The sequence below is a fragment of the Lissotriton helveticus genome, chromosome 5_1, assembly GCF_964261635.1.
Source record: "Lissotriton helveticus chromosome 5_1, aLisHel1.1, whole genome shotgun sequence".
NCBI lineage: Eukaryota > Metazoa > Chordata > Amphibia > Caudata > Salamandridae > Lissotriton > Lissotriton helveticus.
This window is the reverse complement of record NC_136065.1, coordinates 962,511,854-962,536,854: the sequence shown is the minus strand read 5'-3', so window position 1 is coordinate 962,536,854 and position 25,001 is coordinate 962,511,854. Positions and strand designations below refer to the sequence as shown.

At 48.6% G+C, this 25,001-nt stretch overlaps 1 protein-coding gene across 2 annotated transcripts in view; it reads left to right on the top strand.

The window, feature by feature from the left end:
* The window catches only part of INPP5A (inositol polyphosphate-5-phosphatase A), a 1,643,294-nt gene that overhangs the window by 1,429,061 nt on the left and 189,232 nt on the right, over positions 1-25,001 (top strand). The window lies entirely within an intron of this gene.

Here is a 25,001-nt window from a genome sequence, read left to right as displayed (position 1 = left end):
TGCAGGAGAGCTGATGCGATTCACTGGGTACAGTGTGTGATGTTCTGTGTCGATCTGCAATGGTGGGTCATAGTTTGTGGTGCGGCGGGTGGGTGGGGGCGCTGGGTGGAGGGGAAGAAATGTAGTAATGGCTGTGGTTAAATTTTGCACTTGGAATGTACGCGGTATGCACACCCCCTCACGTCGCTATCAGGTGTACTCGTACCTCAGGCGGCACCAGGTGCAGATAGCGCTATTGCAAGAGACACACCTGACGGAATCGGAGACACATACACTGCGCCGACGCTGGAGGGGGCAAATATATGCTACAGGTTATTCGGCCTTCGCGCGTGGGGCTCTCATATGGATTCGCCCGGGGGTCCCTTTTGACATGACACATAGCAACATTGATAAAGACGGCAGATATGTTTTCCTTCAGGGCAACCTAGACGGCCAACACATTGCCCTGGCATCTATTTACGCTCCCAATGTTGACCACGGACGCTTCCTCACACACTTATCGGCGGCGATTGCGACATGGCCAGGGGTACCGCTTCTACTGGGGGGCGACTATAATTGTGTCCTGGATGTTGTGTTGGATAGATCTACTCCTCCTTTGGCGCATGCGACAATACACGGTACGGCGCGCACGTTTGCTGACTGGGCGACACAATGGGACCTCACTGACGCTTGGCGCAGCCGCAACCCTAACACACGGACTTACTCGTACTACTCGGGCGCTCATGCGTTACATGTTAGGCTCGATAGGTTTATGCTGACCAGCGACCTCTTGCCCTTAGTCACTGACTCCCACTACCTGGGTCGCACTCATTCGGACCACAACCCACACACACTTGACTTTGCCTGGGTGCACCCGCACCCACCGGTGCCCACGTGGCGCCTCCAGCCGGATATCTTGCTGGATGCTCCCTTTCGGGAACTGCTCTCGAATCGTGTCTTGCAGTACTTTGAGGACAACACTGATACCGCCTCCACCCCGCAGGTTGAATGGGATGCATTCAAGGTGGTGGTGAGGGGGCATTGCCTGGGAGCACAGGCCGGATTGCGACGTCAGGTGGAAAGGGAACTGACGCATTGGAGATGTCACTGCTTTCGGGTGAACGGGAGGCAGTGGGAGGGGACGACTCGAACTTGCTGGACGCTCGCGGTAAGCACGCGCAACTCCTTGAGAGACTGAAAAACTTGAATTATGCAGCACACTCTGCGCGCGTGCATCATGCTGGTGATAAAGCTGGCAAGCTTCTGTCCTGGCTGGTCAGGAGAGACGCCCAAGCGTTGCCGGTGATGTCGATCCGCACTACACAGGGCGAGGTGGTCTACACTCAGAGGGCCATCCACGAGGCATTCTCGAGCCACTACAGATCCTTGTATTGTACTCGCCTGAGGGTCACCGCAGTGGAGATTGCTGAGTATTTATCAGGCGTCCTATTGCCGGCGGTCACTAATGCGCAGAGTGAGGAATTGGGTGCGCCGTTCACTGCAGAAGAAATCCGAGCTGTAATATACTCCCTTTCGAATGGCAAGTCCCCCGGGCCTGATGGTCTACCGCCGGAGTTTTATAAGGCGTATTCCACCATTCTCATTCCCAAACTGTTGCGGGTGTATGGGGCGGCGGTACGGGATGCAGTACTTCCTTCATCCCTCAACGAAGCCAATGTGATCTCCCTCTTGAAACCAGGCAAAGATGCATTGCATATGGGGTCGTACAGGCCACTTGCCCTCCTTAATACGGACTATAAAATTCTGGCATCAGCGTTGGCCCAGAGGCTGGCACCACTGGTCCCGACCCTAGTGCACGCGGACCAAAACGGGTTTGTCCCTACCCGCAGCACGTCTTACAATATTAGACGGCTGTTTAGAGTACAGAATCTGGCGGTGACCCAGTGGCCCCATTCGGGGTGCGTGATCCTTGATCTTGAAAAGGCGTTCGATTCCGTGGCGTGGCCCTACCTAGCGCTGGTACTGGAGAAATTTGGGCTGGGCGCAGCCTACCTCCGCCTCGTGGAACTCCTTTATTCTGCACCAGTGGTGCGGGTTCGAACGAGCAAGCTTTTCTCAGATCGGATTCGTGTCCGCAGGGGCACGAAGCAGGGATGTCCCCTCTCCCCCCTGATTTTTGCACTCATGATGGAGCCACTGGCGGCGCAATTGCGCGCTTCTGGTGAGAATTGGGGGATCCCGTTGATGGATGGGATGCATTCGGTGTCGCTTTATGCCGATGATCTATTACTCTATGTCAGGGACCTGACCTGCTTCCCCCGAGCGCTGACGGACATTTTCAGCAGCTTTGGTGAAATGTCGGGGTTGCGCGTCAATTGGGCAAAGTCGGGGTGTACTCTTTTGCAGCAGATGTACCGGAGTGCGACCTCATGGTAATGGGCGAGCAGCTCCTCTGGTACCCCACAGTGTTCCGTTATCTAGGAGTTCATGTGTACCGCAACCCCGCGGACCTCCTGGAAGGCAACCTTACGAGAGCGATTTCTTCGATTACGGCGCAGGTCTCCTTCTGGAATACTCTCCCGCTGAGTGTGCCCAGCCGTATTGCCCTGGCGAAAGCGGTTGTTTTGCCTCGGCTACTGTACTATTATGCGAACCTGCCGGTATATGTGCCGGTTCGCACCTTTCGCGAGCTAGAGACTATACACAGGCGACTGATTTGGAACAAAGGTCGCCCCAGGGTAGCTTTAAAAACCCTATATGCCGCGACAGATAGTGGCGGGCTGTCGGTTCCCAATCACGAGTTGTATTACCTGGCAGCACAGCTGCAATGGGTAGCCTACTGGCTGAGTAGACGCAACTTGTGTGATACGGCCACGATGACGACTATCCTGACGGTCCCGCAGGTGCATGCGTTGTTTCATCCTTTGGCTAAGCCGCCTGTTCAGACCCCACTCCACCTTGAGGTGGCGAGAAGGTGCTTCTTGAGAAGCCTGAAACTCACTGCTGCGGTGACACCCTACGCGCCTAACCTACCATTGCTGGGCACGCCTTGGGGTTCCGGGATGCTTGCGGCGCCTCTGCTGGACAGCTGGGGGGCGGCAGATTTAGAGAGCTTGGGTGATTTATTCGAGGAGGGTGCGTTGCTCCCTTTCGAGGCACTGACAGTCAGCACTGGACTGCCGGCAGGACAGTTCCTGACATATGCGAAGCTGCTACACACACTGACGAACGCCTGGGGACCGCTGACGGAAGAACCACCAACACACCTACTCATTCAATACTTACACGTGATGGGACATGGCTCTCACCTTGTACATTGGATTGCCCAAGCGTTGCACACGCACACTCAATTCTCCCCTCAGCGCCTACGTGACAAATGGGTGGCTGATAGAGGACGGGACTGGACAGACAAGGAGTGGGCGGGGGTGCTAGCTGGAGCTCTACATGTCCCACGTAATGCGCGCTTCAGGATCATACAGTACTATGTGATCCATCGAGCGTACCTGTCCCCGGACAAAATTAATCGCTACTTTGGACTCACTACGACAGGATGCCCTAAATGTGGACTAGTGGACGCGCAGTTCCTGCATGTCCTCTGGTCCTGCACTCTACTACAGCCATATTGGACTGCAGTGTCGTCTGTCTTGGCGGGGGCGACGGGAGGTACCTTACCACACACATGGGAAGCTTGCCTGTTGGGGCTGTTTAAAAGGACGAAGCAGACTAAAGCCCAAGCGAGATTTTGGGATCTGGGCCTGATAACGGCGAAACGTCTCATTACCAGGCGTTGGAAGCATGGTCTGCCCCCCCAGGCGGGGCAGTGGCGTCGCTCACTGGATGCTTGGGCGAGTGCTGAGAGTGTGGCATTGCACCGGGAGGAGACGGCGGGTCTCCGGATGTACCCTATTGCGCTGGAGTGGGATGGTGTCCTGGTGGCCTACCACCGACAGTGCCTGCGGAATGGTATTGAATGAGTGTTTACATCATATTCACCTGTGACGCATCCAATGTTCCTCTTGCTCCCAGCCTTCCCCCCCCTCCTCTTTCTCCCTCCTCCCTGCCCCCACCCCCTTCTCCGCGGCGCTTCCCTCACACCCCGCTACACGGGTGCTGACTCCTACGAATATTACATTTCTGTTGATATGACACATTTGAATGACACTCCTCACCGCACCTCCAGCTCCACACACACACCCATGACTGATGACAGACACCACCTGGTTTATGGTTTCCTATGTATCTGGAATTGTTTTGTATAGTTAATAGTTTACTAATGCAATTTTGAAATGTGTAATATGTTGCCAATGTAAATGCTAGCTCTGTTTCTCCGGTCATGGTATGCTTTGAGCGCTATACGAAACGAGTCTAAGGTATGCTGACATAATGCAGCAGTTCCTTTACGCCGCTACTGGGCACTGTCATTACTGGACGTAAATGTAATACACAACAGCTATTGCATTCCCACTTTGTTATGCGGTCTACCTGTGCACCGCCATAGTTTGCTCCTTACCGCCATGCTTCTGTGTGGGGGGGGATGATCCACATACTCTGGGACTTCATGACTTAAGTGACAGCGTCTTTCACTAGCTATGCTTGCATATGTGTACTGTTGTATAATGACAAAATATAATAAACATATTCAAACAAAAAGAAATGAGGCTCTTGCATTCAGATAAGATTACATGGTTTTGTGCATTGGATTAAGAGTTTAGGATAAAAGTGTAATGGTTTATTGACTTGGTAGAAGGTTAATGGTATGACGTTAAAGGTGAAGGTTATAGTGTTATGGGAATAAGGTTAAAGTTTATAGGGTTATGAGTTAAGAAGATAGATTTAATAGTTTGTGCAATACAGAAAAGATTTATGACTTTAGATTATAGGTGTTAGGATTTAAGGGTATATGTATTATAGATTAATGGCATAGTGTTTAGGGTCAAGGGCTTGGGCTGTAAGGTTAAGAGCTTGGGGTAAGCAGTTAATGCTTTGGAGTATAGGGCTTAGGGTGTGGAGAAATAACGGGGAAGATGCTATGGAAAGCCGGACCTACTGCTATGATTACATGTTTTTGGAATCTTAGTTAAAATTGTGTTTAAATTAAGCTGTGTTAATGATCTAAGGTTTTTAGCTTGACTGTACGAGAAAATAATCAAAGTATTCTATTAACAGTAACACTGAACTTGACTACTTTCAATTAAATACACTTTAATGCTAGAGTGATTCAATCCATGTTATAAAATGTACTAATGCTATTGATCAGTAAAAAGAATGAAGTAATAAGTACAACCATTATAACATGCAATGGCCTATAATCTAAAGCAAGCAAAACAATTTGAGGCAAAAAGATCATTTAAAATGAGGACTTAACATTTGAGACCGAGGGCATGTTTTTACATTGGCAAAATCATACTTTCCCTAGAAATAGTAGTTACTAAAATTGCAACAAAAGAAGAATAGAGACTCTGAGAAATAACTTGAAAAAATATTATGGTTTTAATGTCCTGCATTTTAAAAGTGGTAGGACTGTACAATTAAATGGAAGAGTTCGAAAATAGGTACACAATAATTTTATATTAACTATTTAAAGGAGAGAAAACAGCTTGGTCTTATTCTATTCCCAGTCAGGTGCCTTATCTGTAAGGCTAGGTTAGTAGGATTGGAGGATATATTATATAGTGTTGTCTGTACAGGGGTGACACATTGGTTTATGTCTTTTTGAATGTTCAGTCCGGGTACTTGACCATAGACTCTTTTTACCAAAGCTCTCTGAGGGTGGAGTAGCACTTACTTAAATGTAAAACAGATTCCAAGACGAACTTCATGGACATAGTATCTGAGACACATAAGAGGAGAGGTCATACAAGCTGAAGAATCTGATTGTTATCAGTATTGTATTCAATGTTGCCCTTCCATACAGCCATAGGATAGCTTTTTGTCAAGTCCTAAACAGGGACTCCTTCGGGAAAACATGTTCTCCCTCCTACTTTTGAAATTCTCATTATATTACATTTTAGAAAAAATTGTTCAAGGTAGAAATTGCTTATCATTTATAATCAGGGGTCTGTGAATGCTGTAGACCCTTGTCATGGTAACTTTGTTATGTACAGGGAAGATTGTAAAAGGCTCTCTGATGCTGGCTACCATGTGCTACCTCTCCATCATCCAGATAGCGTAGATATCCTAATGGGACCCATGGAGAGGACTGATTTTCTGCAGACTTTTAGGGTATCTACCTCCTCATGCTTTTCCCACAGTGGTTTGGAAGGGGATCTATAAGCTAAACTGAAAGCATATTTTCTGTAAATTCACATTATCTTTCTCAGTCATGTGAGACGTTCTCAGTAAAACATGTACATCCAACAAGGACAGAGACTGTCAGTTGATTCCTTTGTGTTCTACTGCAGCCTCCTAGAGTGTTCTAAAGAATAACTAGAGCGCTAACAGTCCTACTTATTACAAAGGTATGGCCCACCTGAAGCCATCTTGATTGGAATAAAGTGGTAACTCTTAAAACATTTAATTTAAAAAGGAACAAAATGAGGGGGTATATTTTGCCATAGAAAGTATGATTAGTGCTGCAGAAAGAAAAATTAGGGCACATTTTGAGTGACTTCTCAAATCCTCTTCTATTTCATTAACAAATTCTGACATGCAGTCTCCCAAGATGACCACCAGAGACAAAAGAGCCCAAATGTAGCCCAAATATCACCCAGATGTAGCCCAAGTATAGCCCAATGACAGAATGTCCCAGAGTGTTCCAAAGAACAACTAGAGCGCTAACAGTCCTACTTATGACAAAAGTATGGCACAACAGAAGCCATCTTGATTGGAATGAAGTGGTAAGTCTGAAAACATTTAATTTAAAAAGGAACTAAATGAGGGGGTTCATTTTGACTTCTCAAATCCTCTTCTATTTCATTAAAAAAATTCTGACTTGCAGACTGAAACATGCACTTTGAATACCAGCAGCAGACTTCCCTGGTGAGCAGTAGCTTTACTACAGTGATCTAATGAGCAACTAGAGTGCTAACATTCAGAATTTATGGCAAATGTGTGACACATCTGAATGCCTTCTTGATGGAACCAAAGTAAACAAACATTGAAAATGCAATGGATCTCGCCCTCGTTTAAGTTAAAGCCATTCTGTTTGTAATGAGGTGGCTTTTTAGCTTTGCTTTTAATAGTGTTTTTCAAACTTTCATGTAAATAACATGCATATGTATGCATATATGTATATGTATGCATGCATTTATATTTGTACTTATATAGATATGCAGATTATATATGTTTATATATGTATGTGTATATATATTTATATATACACATACATATATATAAATGCATATGCAGGTGTGTAGAGAGAGGTAGAGAGGTAGAGGTGTAGAGGTAGAGGTAGAGAGGTAGAGGTAGAGAGGTAGAGACTAGCAGAGAGAGGAGTAGAGAGAGGTAGAGAGTAGAGAGTGAGTAATAGAGAGTAGAGAGTGAGTAGTAGAGAGTAGCAGAGAGTGAGTAGTAGAGAGTAGTAGAGTAAATAGTAGAGTGAGTAGTAGAGAGTGAGTAGTAGAGAGTAAGTAGTATAGTGAGCAGTAGAGAGTGAGTAGTAGAGAGTGAGTAGTAGAGATTGAGTAGTAGAGAGTGAGTAGCAGACAGAGAGAATAGTAGAGAATAGTAGAGAGTGAGTACTAGGGAGTGAGTAGTAGACAGTAGTAGAGAGAGAGTAGTAGAGAGTGAGAAGTAGAGAGTAGTAGAGAGTGAGTAGTAGAGAGAGAGTAGTAGAGAGTAAGTAGAGAGTAGTAGATAGTGAGTAGTAGGGAGTGAGTAGTAGAGAGTAAGTAGAGAGTAGTAGAGAGAATGCAGAGAATGAGTAGTAGAGAGTGAGTATTAGAGAGTAGTGGAGTAGTAGAGAGTAGTGGAGAATATTCCAAAGTTTGGCATAGCACCACTTGCACAACAAGTCCAATCAAATCATATCACTTAGAGTCCTTATTGAAGCGCTGAATCTTGGTGTATATTCAAATGCTTTTATTTTCCTTAAGTTTATGTACCACAGCCAGCCGACGCGTTTCGTTCTGTACAACAGAACTTCTTCAGGGCGTTCTTATTTCCTTCAAGTTATATCGGTATCCTGTTGTCATATAACTAGATATTTCTTCCAAATGTTAGACGAGACGTAAGTACATTCTTATTCAAAGTGACTAGGTATCAATTTTACCCACACAGTACGGGCAGATTTGAGTAATTTATAGCATCCTCAAAGTCAGTCTTTCAAAAATTCCAAAGTATAGGACATGATAATCCAAATCCAAATGTTTCTCAAGAAAAGTAATTTTCAATCGTTCGGAATTTCGGCGTTTGGGCAGATATGACCCATGACTTTTCTTGAGAAACATTTGGATTTGGATTATCATGTCCTATACTTTGGAATTTTTGAAAGACTGACTTTGAGGATGCTATAAATTACTCAAGTCCATGGATGCTGCTGGGAACGCCCCCAGCAACACCCATTGCACACCCCTTTAACGCAGGACACTGCGTTAAAGGGACTGATATTTATCAGGCAGGATTACGCCACAAAAAGTGGCTTAGTCCTGCCTGATAAATTTAACTCAGTCTTCTGCGCCACCGGAACATTACAAAAAGTGCATCATTCATGACATGGTCAGTGACATCACTGATGACCAGCCATGGCCGGTAGTGGGAGTACCGGCGGGGCGGTGACGTGGGGAGGGGGAGAGGCAGGGTGGGGGGTAGTAATGTATGGATTACGGACTTTAACAGGTAAGTAAACATTAAAAGAACTAAAACGAATTTTGTTGCACACACTGCATCGCATTTGGTGATGCAGTGCGCGCAACGAAATTCATTTTATGTATTTTTATGTTTACTTACCTGTTAAAGTCCGTAATCCATACATTACTACCCCCGACCCTGCCCCTTCCCCTCCCCACGTCACCGCCCCGCCGGTACTCCCACTACCGGCCGTCGCTGCTGATGACATCACTGATGACATCTCAAATGACATCACTGATGACATCATCCATGTGACAATCAAATACACCTCATCACACACTAGTATAATCTTTTATCACTCACTGTAAAATAGAATGTGCCATATTTGAAACCATTGACACACCAATAGAAATTTCTAAACACCCACTCAGTTATTCATAGAACTATACACACATCTAATCACTTACCTATAGATTCAGTGTTACATGCAGTGAATAATAAACAGAACACTATCAAATGTACTTATACGCCTGTTTCAACATTACACACCAGTACACATTGTATTCACTTATAAAGACATCCTTCTGACTTATGCAAACAATTGATTATACTTACATTTACTCACCTACACACTTATACAAACACCACTTCATCTATTTATATAGATAGTAACTCACACTTAGTGTGTTATAAAATCACTATTACAAGTATACAGTTATCCATATAGTGACTCATACAATCACTAAGTCATAGGCACACTTAATTAGATATAACTGTCACATACACTGGCTTTTTTTTCAAGTTTAATGGAGATGTACCATTGAGAGAAATATTTCATCACCACCACACCCATAAACATATATACTCACTGAAACAACTGTTATAACATGTAGTCTTAACCTCATATACCTACTGAATGAACTATTCACACATTTTTTGGCAATCACACCCCCCCCCCCCCACCAAACCACATAGACATTCATTTACCCATACAAATACTCAGTTAAGAAACCAATAGCAAATATAGTCTTTAACATAGCAATTAAGACAAAGCAATAAAGACTTTCACACAGTTTAGTAACTACACATTATATATAGTGAGACTCTACAAATTATTCAAGGAAACAATCAATGACACTGTTACTAAATCCACCATCCACACTTTTATATTTATATATCCACTCATTCTTCAATGCAAAGTAGTGTATTTATAATACATATTTAAATATCAAAGCTAACCACATTCACTGGATGATGTCACCAGTGATGTCATTTGAGATGTCATCAGTGATGTCATCAGTGATGTCACTGACCATGCCACGAATGATGTAATATGTGACATCATCAGCAGTGGATTGCGGGCGCGCGAGTTATAGTGAGTACAACTAACTATAACGGGGGAAATTCAATGGTTTTGTATGAGTAAAATGTCCAGCTAACTATAATATATATATATTTATATATACGTGCGCGGACGTGCGCGGCCCTTCGGGGCAAAGCAACACAGCCCCCTGGTGCATACTGGAGGCTCCTGGTGGGCTAGTTGGCCCCCAGGGACCCCCAGTATGCAAGGGGAATTAGTTCCCCCTCTTCAAACATGCACGGGGGCTGCGTTGCAGAGAGGTGTAAAAAAGGGTGTGGCCTCATTACACCTCTCTGCAATGCAGCCCACTGGCGCATACTGGAGGTTCCAGATGGGCTATTTGCCCCCCAGGGACCCCCAGTATGCAAGGGGAATTAGTTCCCCCTCTGCAAACACGCCCGGGGGCTGCGTTGCAGAGAGGTGTAAAAAAGGGTGTGGCCTCATTACACCTCTCCGCAATGCAGCCCACTGGCTTATACTGGAGGTTCCAGGTGGGCTAGTTGGCCCACAGGGACCCCCAGTATGCAAGGGGAATTAGTTCCCCCTCTGCAAACGCGCCAAGGGTTGCTTTGCAGAGAGGTGTAAAAAAGGGTGTGGCCTCATTACACTTCTGTGCAATGCAGCCCCATGGCGCATACTTCTGGTTCAAGGTGGGCTAGTTGGCCCCCAGGGACCCCCAGTATGCAAGGGTAATTAGTTCTCCCTCTGCAAACACGCCCGGGGGCTGCGTTGCAGAGGGGGGGAAAAGGGGCGTGGCTTCATTACACCTCTCTGCAATGCAGTCCCCTGGCGCATACTGGAGATTCCTGGTGGGCTTTCAGGCCTCATATAGTTAGGAATTAGCATTAAAACAACCTTTGAAATTCACTGAAAAAACCATAGGTTTCAGGCCTTATATAGTTAGGAATTAGCATTTTAAAAACCTTTGAAATTCACTGAAAAAAACATAGGTTTCAGGCCTTATATAGTTAGGAATTAGCATTTAAAAAACCTTTGACATTCACTCAAAAAACTATAAGTTTTAGGGGTGTTATAGTTAGCTGGACATTTCACTCATATAAAACCATTGAAATTGCTCCTATATAGTTAGTTGTACTAACTATATTTCGCGCACCCGCAATCCACTGCTGATGATGTCACATATTACATCATTCATGACATGGTCAGTGACATCACTGATGACATCTCAAATGACATCACTCATGACATCACTGATGACGTCATCCAGTGAATGTGGTTTGCTTCGTTTTTTAGGTCTCGCCTGTCAATGCGCATTGAGCAGAGCGAGACTATGGGGGCTTAAACAGAGCTTACCTACACTGGCGATTCACTGGCGATTTGATGAAGTGCATGTGCACTTTTAACTCAATGCGCAAGCGCAATTAGTTAAAATGCGCGTGCACAGCATCAAATCGCCAGCTTAGTGCCGCCAGCAGCTCTTCCCGCTCCGCCCCCTGCTGCATCAAAGGCTTGGCGCTCTGCCTCAGCCCAGCCATTCTCCTCCCCTAATTACCCCCTGCTGCATCAAAGGCTTTTTCACGGCCGGCCGGCCGTGCTTTCAGTTTCACGGCTGGCCGGCCGTGTCTCCTTTCTTTTTTTTTTTTTAATCCGCTGCATGTTGATAATAACGATATCTGCTTGCTTTGCTTTATAACACTTCTTATCATAGTTTTGCCGTTTCTAAGGTCTATCAATCACAGGCTTTATAACACTTCTTATCATAGTTTTGCCGTTTCTAAGTTCTATCAATCACAGGTTCTACTGTTATCATTCTCCTCCCCCCTCCCCACATTAATGCCCTCCGTCTTGTTTGTTGCAGTCTGTCTTCCTTTTGTCTCTCCCTATCCCTCTTAATTCACCTTTTTCTCTCCCCTTCCCTCTGCTTCGCCATCTCTTCTTTCCCTCTCGATTCCCCGTGTTTCCTCCTTTCCCCCACCTCACTCTCTTCACTATATGTCTCACTCCTTTCTTTCTCCCCTTTATATATTTTTTCCGTTCTCTACTTCTCTCTGTCCCTTACCTCTGCACACCCCTTCCCTCCCTCCACTCGTCTGTTCTCTCCCTGCCCCCTTGTTTTTTTTTCCTCGCACAAATGGGAAAAATGGCACCCATCTGTGAACCTGGCAACCCTGGGAGCTGCTTTCCTTCTTAGATGGCATTACGTCAGCAGCTATTCCGGGTCCCTGCCACTCCGGGTCCCAGTTCAGGCCTTTCTTTTGCACGTCATTGTTTTCGGGCAAATTGGTCCAATTTTCAAAAGGGTAGGGGGTGCGGGGGCACACTGCAGGTCAGCATTACATACCGCAAATCATTATGGCAGATGCAGTTCCTGTTAGATGTGTTTTAACATATGTGTTTGCACAGCCAATGCTTGATGCATTCCTGGACATGTGTTTCTGAGTTATTTCGCTCCTTCAACAGAAAGTTGCAGTCGTATTGAGATCCATTACAGTTCCTTCTTCCACGTGTATCTGCTGCTGTACATTTAAATGTATATCAGTTCTCCTGCAAGAAGTGTTGTCTTCCATACTATGCTCTCCAGATGACACTATATCATCAGCGATTCCAGAGCTTTGCCCTGGGCTTGCCTTTACCTTTTAGGGTGCATTAGTACATCTGTTATAGTTGAAATGAAACAGGACGACTCCCAGAATGCATTCGACTGTTAAAAGGAAAGCTGAGCACTATTCTGTGTAGCTGGTATTGTGCTCTTACTTGTACATCCGTTCCTGTGCTATGAGCTGCTCCTGGGCTTTTAAAAATGCAGCAGTCCTACTGAGAATGTATATGGAGTCCCTGCTAATAATTGTTGCATCTGTGGCATTAAACAAGTCAGACCCCTCACCCTCAACCCCTCACCCTCAACCCCTCACCCTCACCCTCACACCCCCTCACCCTCACACCCCCTCACCCTCACACCCCCTCACTCACCCTCACACCCCCTCACTCACCCTCACACCCCCTCACTCACCCTCACACACCCTCACACACCCACTCACCCTCATACACCCTCACATCCTCTCACCCTCACCCACCCACCCTCACACCCTCACCCACCCTCACCCACCCTCACCCCCTCACACACCCTCACACCCCTTCACCCTCACACCCCCTCACCCTCACACCCCCTCACCCTCACACCCCCTCACTCACCCTCACACCCCCTCACTCACCCTCACACACCCTCACACACCCACTCACCCTCATACACCCTCACACCCACCCTCACACCCTCACCCACCCTCACCCTCACTCATCCTCACACCCTCATCCTCACACACCCTCACTCACCCTCACTCACCCTCACACCCTCACTCAGCCTCACCCTCACACACCCTCACCCTCTCACCATCACCCCCCCTCACCCTCACACACCCTTACCCTCATCCCCTCACCCTCACACACCCTCAGTCACCCTCACACCCCCTAACCCTCACACCCTCACTCCCTCACACACCCTCACTCACCCTCCCTCACACACCCTCACACACCCTCACCCTCACACCCCCTCACACCCCCTCACTCACCCTCACCCTCACACCCCCTCACCCTCACACCCCCTCACCCTCACACCCCCTCACCCTCACACCCCTCACCCTCACACCACTCAGTGCTACAACACATATTGTGTTACAATAGGTGTCACATTTGCGAAAGATAAAACTATTGGCATTGTAAATAACAAAGCTATTAATTTCGCTATTTTCAAAACAAGCACATAAATAAAAAATGTGTCCTTTACAATACCAATAGCTCAAACTTTCCTAATGCGAGACCTATTGCATTGCTGTGCTTCTCTCCCCTGCTGCACTCTCCTGCTCTCTAGAGATGTGGCCTAACGACCAGAGCTGCCATCTAAGTCACGTAAATACAAAACATGTTGCATTCCAAATGCTATAGGTGTCACATTCGCGAAAGTTATAACTATTGGCATTGTAAATGACAAAGCTATCAATTTAGCTATTTTAAAAACCAACAAATAAATAAAATATTTGTCATTTACAAGACCAATAGCTCCAACTTTTCTAATGCGAGACCTATTGCATTTCCAATGCTTGTTAAATATGCATTATATATATAGCAATTTGCATTGAAGAATGAGTGGATATATAAAAATAAATATTTGGATGGAGGATTTAGTAGCAGTGTAATTGACTGTTTACTTGACCAATTTATAGTGTCTCACTAAATATAGTGGATAGTGACTAAACTGTGTGACTATCTGTATCACTTTGTCAGTTGTTGTGTAAACTGGTTCTCCAGTCGGTTACTGGAGAACCAGTTTACACAAACTTTGCCGCCGCAGCCTCTGAGGAAGACATTTGAAACGCGTCAGGCACTGCGACATTGCTGTGAAAGGGTTTGGCTGGTTGAGAACATCTATACGTGATTAAAAAGACTTTCAGTCGAGTGCGGATGTTTGGGTGCTTTCTCAACCGGAGGGTACCACAGGAACATGAATATTTGGGCGGCAACCCAGCTGCCGAGAGAGCACCACCCCGAGAAAATAGGGGGCCAGATGAACTGATAACTATCAGTCCTGTTCCTGGAGCAGTCAAACAAGGATTTATGATGTTTCCACCTGCCACCAACAGAACATTATGAGCACCAGCACTCCATCTCCCATAATACTTTGCACAGTCACATAAGGTGCAGCCCAATAGGGGGCGTGTGATTACATTTATTAGGAGAGGGTGTGACAGGATTTCACTCGTTCTTTGCCGCCGCAGCCTCTGAGGAAGACATTTGAAACGCGTCAGGCACCGCGACATTGCTGTGAAAGGGTTTGGCTGGTTGAGAACATCTATACCTGATTAAAAAGACGTTCAGTCGAGTGCGGATGTTTGGGTGCTTTCACAACCGGAGTGTACCACAGGAGCATGAATATTTGGGCGGCAACCCAGTTGCCGAGAGAGCACCACCCCGAGAAAATAGGGGGCCAGATGAACTGATAATTATCAGTCCTGTTCCTGGAGCAGACAAACAAGGATTTAGGATGGTCCCACCTGCCACCAACAGAACATTACGAGCACCGGCACTCCATCTCCCATAATACTTTGCACAGTCACATAAGGTGCAGCCCAATAGGGGGCGTGTGATTACGTTTATTAGTAGAGGGTGTGACAGGATTTCACTCGTTCTTTGCGGACACAGCCTCTGAGGAAGACATTTGAAACGCGTCAGGCACCGCAACATTGCTGTGAAAGGGTTTGGCTGTTTGAGAACATCTATACCTGATTAAAAAGACTTTCAGTCGAGTGCGGATGTTTGGGTGCTTTCTCAACCGGAGGGTACCACAGGAGCATGAATATATATATATATATATATATATATATATATATATATATATATATATATATTCTGTATTTTCACTTCTTAATGGCCAGACCCCTGGCTTTATACCAAAACACTCTGTCACTCTTTTGCGCTGTGTTACCTAAAGCCAGATGCATTGTTTCTATGAAGCTGGCTATTTGAAATTAGTTACCCTTCCTTTAGCCATACCAGAAACAGTAAGTTATATTTTCAGTGCACTGTACGCAAAATTAGTCACAGCTGTGCTTTCGGATTCTCAGAAAAAGCCTTGCTTGCCTACCTAGGATACATTATTCTGGAATTGGGGTTTGTGGTTTCTCAACTCTCACAGCCAAGAATGGGAAAGCCTCCTGCCTAGGATCAGAGACAACAAGGTATTCATCATAATAAAACTCTTTGCACTCTGATGTATTTTTAATCCCCTTTTTTGCTTGTCTCATTCTTTTTTCTTAAATGTTCTTGTCCTTCACATTCATAATTTGAATGGTATCGTTTTAGTTTCCAAACATTACATTGTAAATAAAAGCCTTTCAATGTAAGCTGCCATTTTACTTAGAGATCTGACCAAGTTACTAATTGGTGCAATGGCTATGAAAATGCACTGTACAAATGGTTGCCTCCAAGACAGGCAAGATGCACACAGATACTGATAATGTTTCTAGACCTAGTAAAAGCGAATTATCTTGGGATATTTAAAAGCAATTAAAGACAGAGTAGATGTTGGAAATGGGATCCCCGGCTGGCCAGGGCTTTCGCCAAAGTCAGTCAGAGACCACCACTCCCAAGTCAGGGCAAGGGAGTTACACGCCAAGATAACCCCTACTCACCCTCTAGGTAACGTGGCGCGAGCAGCAAGGCTAAACTTGGAGGCGATGTAAGTTAAGTATTTGCGCACGCACCCCAGCAACAACCCCCAGGCCCACCACAAAGGAAACTCCACACAAGGTTATATAAAAATAGCCTTTGTATTACACCAAAACACATTAGATAAAACACACACTTTACAATGTGCCAGAGGCACGGGCAGAATTTACAGGGGATATGTACAAGACAGGGCCACCTGGACCACTGTCAGGAATCAGAAGTAGCACTTTGAATATAAATCACTGTAGCACAAAAATACCCAACCAGTAATCACTGGTAACTAGGACCTCACTAGCACCACCTGTACTAGGGAGAAAGCAACCACCTACACATCACAATACCTGTGGGGGTGGAAGCACATAACACATGATGTAATGCATAACATTCATTCAGAGGTGTAAAGACAATAATAATTGCGCCAATCTCACAAGTCACCACCTGTGACTGTCCATGTGTCCCAATGTCAGGGCCTAAACGTGGCAGCTGCCCACGAAGTGCTGGGCAGCTGTGTGAGACAATACTGGGGCCAACGTGGGAGCCTCGCTGGGCTCTGTGCCCCAGAACAAAGATGTGCCCCCTAGAGCCTCTCTGGGCTCTCAAAGCAAAGGTGCAGCCTCACTGGGCTGTGGGGTCCCTCACGGGGGACCCAGGAACACTTGGCGCGCCTAGAGCCTCTCTCAGGGCTCTAGGCACAAATGTGGGGCGTTGGAGTCCCTCACGGGGGACTCTGCACTTAAAGGACACTGCCCCCAGACTGGTGGAGCCTCGACAGGCTCAAAAACGATCTAGATGCCCCAGGAGCCTCTCAGGGGCTTTAGCACCCCAAGGCCATACAGCTAGCACAGCACAGGGGGGGGCGCGACCTCGCTCCCCCCTCCCGCTCCCCCAGCCGGTTTTTCACTCACCGGCTCTTTGTGGACAGGTGCTGCAGCTCCTCGGCTTCCTCAGGACGGGCGGGGCTCTCCTCTTCACACAGGAGCCTCGCTCCCTGCAGCACTTCTCCCCGGGGCTCTCCCTTCACATGGGAGCCCCGGCAGGCAGCAGCTTCCGCCTGCCTCTCTGTCCTGCCCCCGGCCTGCCTGACTTCCGGGTCGCGGCTGTGGAGGCGGGACTTCCGGTCGGCCGCGCACTGATTGGCCGGCCGGCAGGAGCACTTCCGGGTCGTCGCGGGCAGCGCGGCGGCCCGTATCCGGCACTTCTAGGCGGGGGTTGAGTGTACCGAGGAGTGGGCTCCCTCGAGGCAAACTCAAAACACAGCGGCAAGGTCCCTGGCAGGGTGGGCACCTGCCAGGGGGCAAATCAACCAAAAATAAGCGAGGTGGCACTCGCCAGGCAGGTCAAAGCGCTCCTCAGCGCCCAACAGGCAATTCACAGCGCTCCAAGCGCTACAATCAAAAACAAAGCGCTTCCAAGCGCTAGAGGGCATAAAGCGCGCTCCCAGCGCTACAAACAGGATAAAGCGCTCCCAGGTGCCCTCAGCAAGCAGGGCAAAGTTCCAGCAAGTCCTTGGGCAGGCAGGGGGGCAAGGCTGGGCCCAGAGCCAGCACACTGGGTCTCCAGGCAGGGAGACAGCCCAAGTGGCGGTCCTCTGGCCCAGCAGAAGCAGCAACAGCCCCCTCAGGATCCTGGAAGAGAACAACTTCAGTGGGGACACAGCCCCATTTTTATACACCATTTCCCTTTGTCTGAGGGTGCAGAGTGGGGGCGAAACCAGTCGCAGCTGGTTCTTGAGTACTCTGTTTACCTCAACCACCCTCTCTATTCACTGGCAGGGCTTGGGTCGTTAGACAAACCACAGGGGGGCGGAGCCAGCATTGTGTGGGGAAAACCCAGCCCATCCAGGACACAGGTACACTCCTCCCACACATCACTCATGCTAATCTCCCACTCACCACCGGGCAGACCCATCCAGACTTCCTGGAGCCTGGCATGCCAGCCAGCTCCAGCCAATCACACGCCAGCACCCTCACAGCACACGTACAGCCATGTCTAGAAATGGCGCTTCCCTACTAGACACATACATGCTGCATACACCATCTCGCAGCCTTCACTCTCACGAGTTCACACATACCAGACTCAAGCCTGTACACCCCACGCATCAGGAACTACCAGGGACACACACATTCCCCATGCATTCCTATGGTCGGGCAGGCCTAGCTCAGCACATGCACTCAGAGTGCGCACGCACTTTCCACTGGGACACAGTGAAAGTGCGCAGAATCCCAAAAATCACCATTGCCAGGTCACCATTTCACGCAATTTCACGCAAAAAGTCTAGGGGTGAACCTGCCCTAAGGGCCAAAGTCCCACACAACCCCCTTCCAGCCAAAACGCAGGGGAGACCAATCACCACCGTGATGGACTTCCCTGCTTGGGGCGATAGAACACGGACGCGGGCCCACAACTGCAGGGACACCCTCCTGTTCTATGCCACGGTGAACCCATGGGATTCCTTCTAAACACACTGTCTGGACCAACTGGGCTACCCCACTGGTACTCCCAAGTTGTCCGCGGCCAGGACCAGGCCCTGGGCCACCCAGGTGCCACTGGTCCATGCCAAATCGCAGAGTGGGGGGTAGTAACCCCTGGCCCATAGGAGCCATTTTCCACTCTTCCTGTCTGCAAGACAGGACTAGACTGCCACTGGTTCTCCAGCCTAGGGCCTACAACCTCAGGCGGACCAGGAGTCTCAGGGAAGGCTCTCCTCCCCTTACCTCTTCTTCTAGGGTTCCTCCACCTCCGGCGAGGGGTACACCTAGAACGCCATTCCAACCCAGGGCTTATCCACTCAGGTTGCACCGGGGTCAGAGGTGGGCTCTCCCACCCTCTGCACCCCCTTCCAGAGGTCTGCCCTCTCCCACCTGGAGAAGTTCCTCTGGAAGAAGAACCGGTCAGGACACTGGTTACAGTCATCCTACCCTTCAGGTCAGGCTGATCCTGAACCTGGCCTTCCAACCTCTGGTCTAAAACCTTCGGTGGAACAATTGCCTGGCACTCCAGGACTTCTGGGGATTCACACACAATCCCCCTGAGGCTAACAAATGACACATCTGTTGTGTGACTGTCTGTCTGGCGCAGATCTCCCGCCCTCTGTCCACCTGACAGTGCGTGACGATCCCCCAGACCAGAAGTGGCGCCACCATGGTCACTACACGGGAACCTAGCCCAACTGGGTAGTCCCTGACCCGCTGGTCCTTCCACTGGGGAACTTCCCCAATCACTCCTCACTCTGGACTCCTGTACCCTCCCTACCGGAGCGGTACTGCCAGACTCTAGAACCACAGGAGCTCTGGTTACAGACACTCCAGGTCCTCTACTCACTAGGAGATCCTCCTCAAGTGGACTAACAGGACAGCCTAGGTCCCCAACCTGGTGTTCCCTCAAGAAACCACCCAGGTTCTGAGACAGGGCTTCGGGCCTCTGGGGGCTCTCAGCCACCCACTGACTCCTGCTCCACTGAGCCAGGTAGTCAGCCCCTACACCATTCTCACTATACTGGGACCTAGCTGGGCTACACTGAGCATCTTCCACCACGCTGGGCTGGAAGATCCCTGACCCGCTACTTTTGGAGTCACTCCCTAATGACTCTACCGAACCCCTGGTACCTTCCCAGCGGTCTGCTTCCTCTGCAAGGTCCCAAGGACAAAAACATTTCAACTTCAGCAGGTGCTGGCGCAACTCTGGACACACAACACTGAGCAACTGCTCTTTGAGGAACATATTCACTACTCCGTCCCTCTCATCGTCCGGGTTAGCCGCCAGCCAATCCTCCATTGCATCAGAACAGTCATCCACAAAATACCCCCACTTCTGGTGAGGCGGTTTCCTATGGTTCCTGAACTTCAACCTGTTCTCCTCCTCTTGGGAAACAGGTTCCAGACTGGGGGAACTGGGACTGGGATTTCCTACACTGAAATCTAAATAGCTGCCACCACTGGACCCAACCCTCCCTGGGGGATCCATAAACTCAACACTGCGCGCAGGGGATAGTCTACCCTCCAGAGCTACTTCGCCTCTGGTGGAGGCCCTCTCAGCCTCCTCTATACTTTCCTGCGCTAAGATCCTCTCGGTCTCTAGCTGTTGCTTCTTAACCTCCAGCTGTTGCTTTCTAATGCCCAGCTGTGCCATAGCCTGGGCATGCTCCAACCTGAGCCTCTCTAAAGCCAGCTGGTGCTCCCTTTCTCTCCTCCTATCTTCCAGCTCCTCTGGGGACAGGGAAAGGGATGAGGCGCTGCATCCTAAACTGGACCCAGCAAGGGACTCCCTATCTATGGGGTCCTCACTATCTGCTGGCGTCCCTGTGCTATCATCTTCTTCCTCCTCAGACTCTTCAGGGCTCCCCTCAGACCCACCACCCTCATGGTGTGAGACCCGGGCCCTCTCCTCACTGTGCTCACGCTCCCAGTCATCCTTCTGCCATTGGATCAGGTTACCCCTAAGTTGGGACTGGGTGTCTGACTCATTCACTGCAATGTCTCTCTCTTCGCAAAACTCTCTTAGTTCATGCAAAAACAGACCCCAGACATTAAAAGCAGACTCCATCTTGGCAAGATGCTCACAGACACGTGCAACACAGGGGACTTAACTGTCAGAGCTGAAGCAAGAGTCCAAATTACAAAGGTATTCAGCAAGCTCTCTACCCCAGAGAACTCACACTCACTTGCCTAGTGCCACACACCATTCATCCACACACAACCCCCCCCTCGGACTAGTAAGGCAGTTTCTACCACCCCTGACTTCTCAACCTGACCACATGTGACACAGGTACCAGACTCTGGGCGCGGGGCAGGGGAACAAATGTACTGGACACAATTGCACAATGATACCTTCAGGAGAAGAAAATAATGAAACTTCCAAAACAATCCCCTAAAATGTGGTCATCTAAAATGCAGAGCTTTGAAGTGCGGCCAGCCGCTACTGTGGTACAACGCAAACACAAATCCTTATCCCACCGCTTGCCGCCAATGTTGGAAATGGGATCCCCGGCTGGCCAGGGCTTTCGCCAAAGTCAGTCAGAGACCACCACTCCCAAGTCAGGGCAAGGGAGTTACACGCCAAGATAACCCCTACTCACCCTCTAGGTAACGTGGCGCGAGCAGCAAGGCTAAACTTGGAGGCGATGTAAGTTAAGTATTTGCGCACGCACCCCAGCAACAACCCCCAGGCCCACCACAAAGGAAACTCCACACAAGGTTATATAAAAATAGCCTTTGTATTGAATTTACAGGGGATATGTACAAGACAGGGCCACCTGGACCACTGTCAGGAATCAGAAGTAGCACTTTGAATATAAATCACTGTAGCACAAAAATACCCAACCAGTAATCACTGGTAACTAGGACCTCACTAGCACCACCTGTACTAGGGAGAAAGCAACCACCTACACATCACAATACCTGTGGGGGTGGAAGCACATAACACATGATGCAATGCATAACATTCATTCAGAGGTGTAAAGACAATAATAATTGCGCCAATCTCACAAGTCACCACCTGTGACTGTCCATGTGTCCCAATGTCAGGGCCTAAACGTGGCAGCTGCCCACGAAGTGCTGGGCAGCTGTGTGAGACAATACTGGGGCCAACGTGGGAGCCTCGCTGGGCTCTGTGCCCCAGAACAAAGATGTGCCCCCTAGAGCCTCTCTGGGCTCTCAAAGCAAAGGTGCAGCCTCACTGGGCTGTGGGGTCCCTCACGGGGGACCCAGGAACACTTGGCGCGCCTAGAGCCTCTCTCAGGGCTCTAGGCACAAATGTGGGGCGTTGGAGTCCCTCACGGGGGACTCTGCACTTAAAGGACACTGCCCCCAGACTGGTGGAGCCTCGACAGGCTCAAAAACGATCTAGATGCCCCAGGAGCCTCTCAGGGGCTTTAGCACCCCAAGGCCATACAGCTAGCACAGCACAGGGGGGGGCGCGACCTCGCTCCCCCCTCCCGCTCCCCCAGCCGGTTTTTCACTCACCGGCTCTTTGTGGACAGGTGCTGCAGCTCCTCCTCAAGGGCTCCCACTCCTCGGCTTCCTCAGGACGGGCGGGGCTCTCCTCTTCACACAGGAGCCTCACTCCCTGCAGCACTTCTCCCCGGGGCTCTCCCTTCACATGGGAGCCCCGGCAGGCAGCAGCTTCCGCCTGCCTCTCTGTCCTGCCCCCGGCCTGCCTGACTTCCGGGTCGCGGCTGTGGGGGCGGGACTTCCGGTCGGCCGCGCACTGATTGGCCAGCCGGCAGGAGCACTTCCGGGTCGTCGCGGGCAGCGCGGCGGCCCGTATCCGGCACTTCTAGGCGGGGGATGAGTGTACCGAGGAGTGGGCTCCCTCGAGGCAAACTCAAAACACAGCGGCAAGGTCCCTGGCAGGGTGGGCACCTGCCAGGGGGCAAATCAACCAAAAATAAGCGAGGTGGCACTCGCCAGGCAGGTCAAAGCGCTCCTCAGCGCCCAACAGGCAATTCACAGCGCTCCAAGCGCTACAATCAAAAACAAAGCGCTTCCAAGCGCTAGAGGGCATAAAGCGCGCTCCCAGCGCTACAAACAGGATAAAGCGCTCCCAGGTGCCCACAGCAAGCAGGGCAGAGTACCAGCAAGTCCTTGGGCAGGCAGGGGGGCAAGGCTGGGCCCAGAGCCAGCACACTGGGTCTCCAGGCAGGGAGACAGCCCAAGTGGCGGTCCTCTGGCCCAGCAGAAGCAGCAACAGCCCCCTCAGGATCCTGGAAGAGAACAACTTCAGTGGGGACACAGCCCCATTTTTATACACCATTTCCCTTTGTCTGAGGGTGCAGAGTGGGGGCGGAACCAGTCGCAGCTGGTTCTTGAGTACTCTGTTTACCTCAACCACCCTCTCTATTCACTGGCAGGGCTTGGGTCGTTAGACAAACCACAGGGGGGCGGAGCCAGCATTGTGTGGGGAAAACCCAGCCCATCCAGGACACAGGTACACTCCTCCCACACATCACTCATGCTAATCTCCCACTCACCACCGGGCAGACCCATCCAGACTTCCTGGAGCCTGGCATGCCAGCCAGCTCCAGCCAATCACACGCCAGCACCCTCACAGCACACGTACAGCCATGTCTAGAAATGGCGCTTCCCTACTAGACACATACATGCTGCATACACCATCTCGCAGCCTTCACTCTCACGAGTTCACACATACCAGACTCAAGCCTGTACACCCCACGCATCAGGAACTACCAGGGACACATACATTCGCCATGCATTCCTATGGGAGGGCAGGCCTAGCTCAGCACATGCACTCAGAGTGTGCACGCACTTTCCACTGGGACACAGTGAAAGTGCGCAGAATCCCAAAAATCACCATTGCCAGGTCACCATTTCACGCAATTTCACGCAAAAAGTCTAGGGGTGAACCTGCCCTAAGGGCCAAAGTCCAACAGTAGATATTATTTACTTGATAATAACGCTTCCATATCTTCATTTGACGATTGCATTTGTTTGTCATTATTTTGCAAAAGGAGTAACTGCATATTGCTTTTGCTCCGTACAGTGATTGGCATCCAAAAATAACATTTTGAAATTGAATTTGTTAATAGGGATCACATGTAAGCACATCCACTGTTCATTTTCAACAGAAGCTGCTAGGGGGAGCAGCTTCTCCAAAAATTCAAGAGATTCTTAAAGAGTAATATACTTAGCACTCTTGAGAAAAGAGAAATCTATTCAACATAGGGAGGGCTGCAAAGATCAGAATCAATTTATAAGATCACCTTGTCATAGGCCGAAATTAACTTGGCATTGGACAAGCAAGAGAGACTCATATTAATAAAGAAGTGGATTAACAGCAGGAAGCCATAAAGGATCTTTGATTGAGCAATACTGGTCAAAAGGACAATAAATGTTGCTAAACAGTACATATACTATGCACAGTTTACAAATTATCAACCACGTGTTGGTGCATAGTACAGACGTGCATTCGTTTCTTCTTAGTGAGGATACACCATTAAATTGAAAAAATACAAGGGACTGTCTTTGCACATCTTCTCACAGTTGCACGGGAGATGATCTTCTACTCAATCCGTTGAAGAACTCAACTTCTTGTTTTGTAACAATCTGTTCTGGCACTCTGTCTCGTTTGAAGCAATATACCGGGTTACAGCGAAGTCAGATGTTTGACATAATTTACTCTTAAATTTGCCACCACACAAAATGTTAAAAGCTGCATATTCCTATAAGATAATAATCAGTAGTCATTTATCATCTTTTCACCCAAGGAGGACAAATACATAGATGGTTAGTTTTTTATTTGAACCAGAGGTCAAACCAGCTCAGTACAATATAAAAGGGCGGCAATTCACGACATTTTGCACCTTTAACCACAACCAACTTTTTAGTATACAACTTCAGACAGTAACCAAGCGGTTACAGATCACAATAAAACTTTAATACACATCCAAATGGCATAACAATACACAAAACAGCTATTTATGAATCACAACTAATCCATATGTGAAATTTCAGGTCTCTTCAAAGCATCCATCGTGATTATTCCTGGGGGAAGGACAGTTCCATTTGTATCAACGGAGCAAAAATGTATTTCATAACCATAGATGGAGAGCTCACCCCGTGCCCCACATTTGAATGTCCTCTAAATCTGGGCCCCTTCACTCAACACATCTCAACAGGGCAGAGCGTTTGGGATCATTTTTGATTTAGACTTCATCATTACCGCATAAATCAACCGAGCCATTAAGGAAATTAATGTATAGCTCCTAGTTTTCCGGCTTCCTCAGACTAGCTGTACATTATTTTTACCTTTGCTGGGGTTAAATTTCATCTGGATT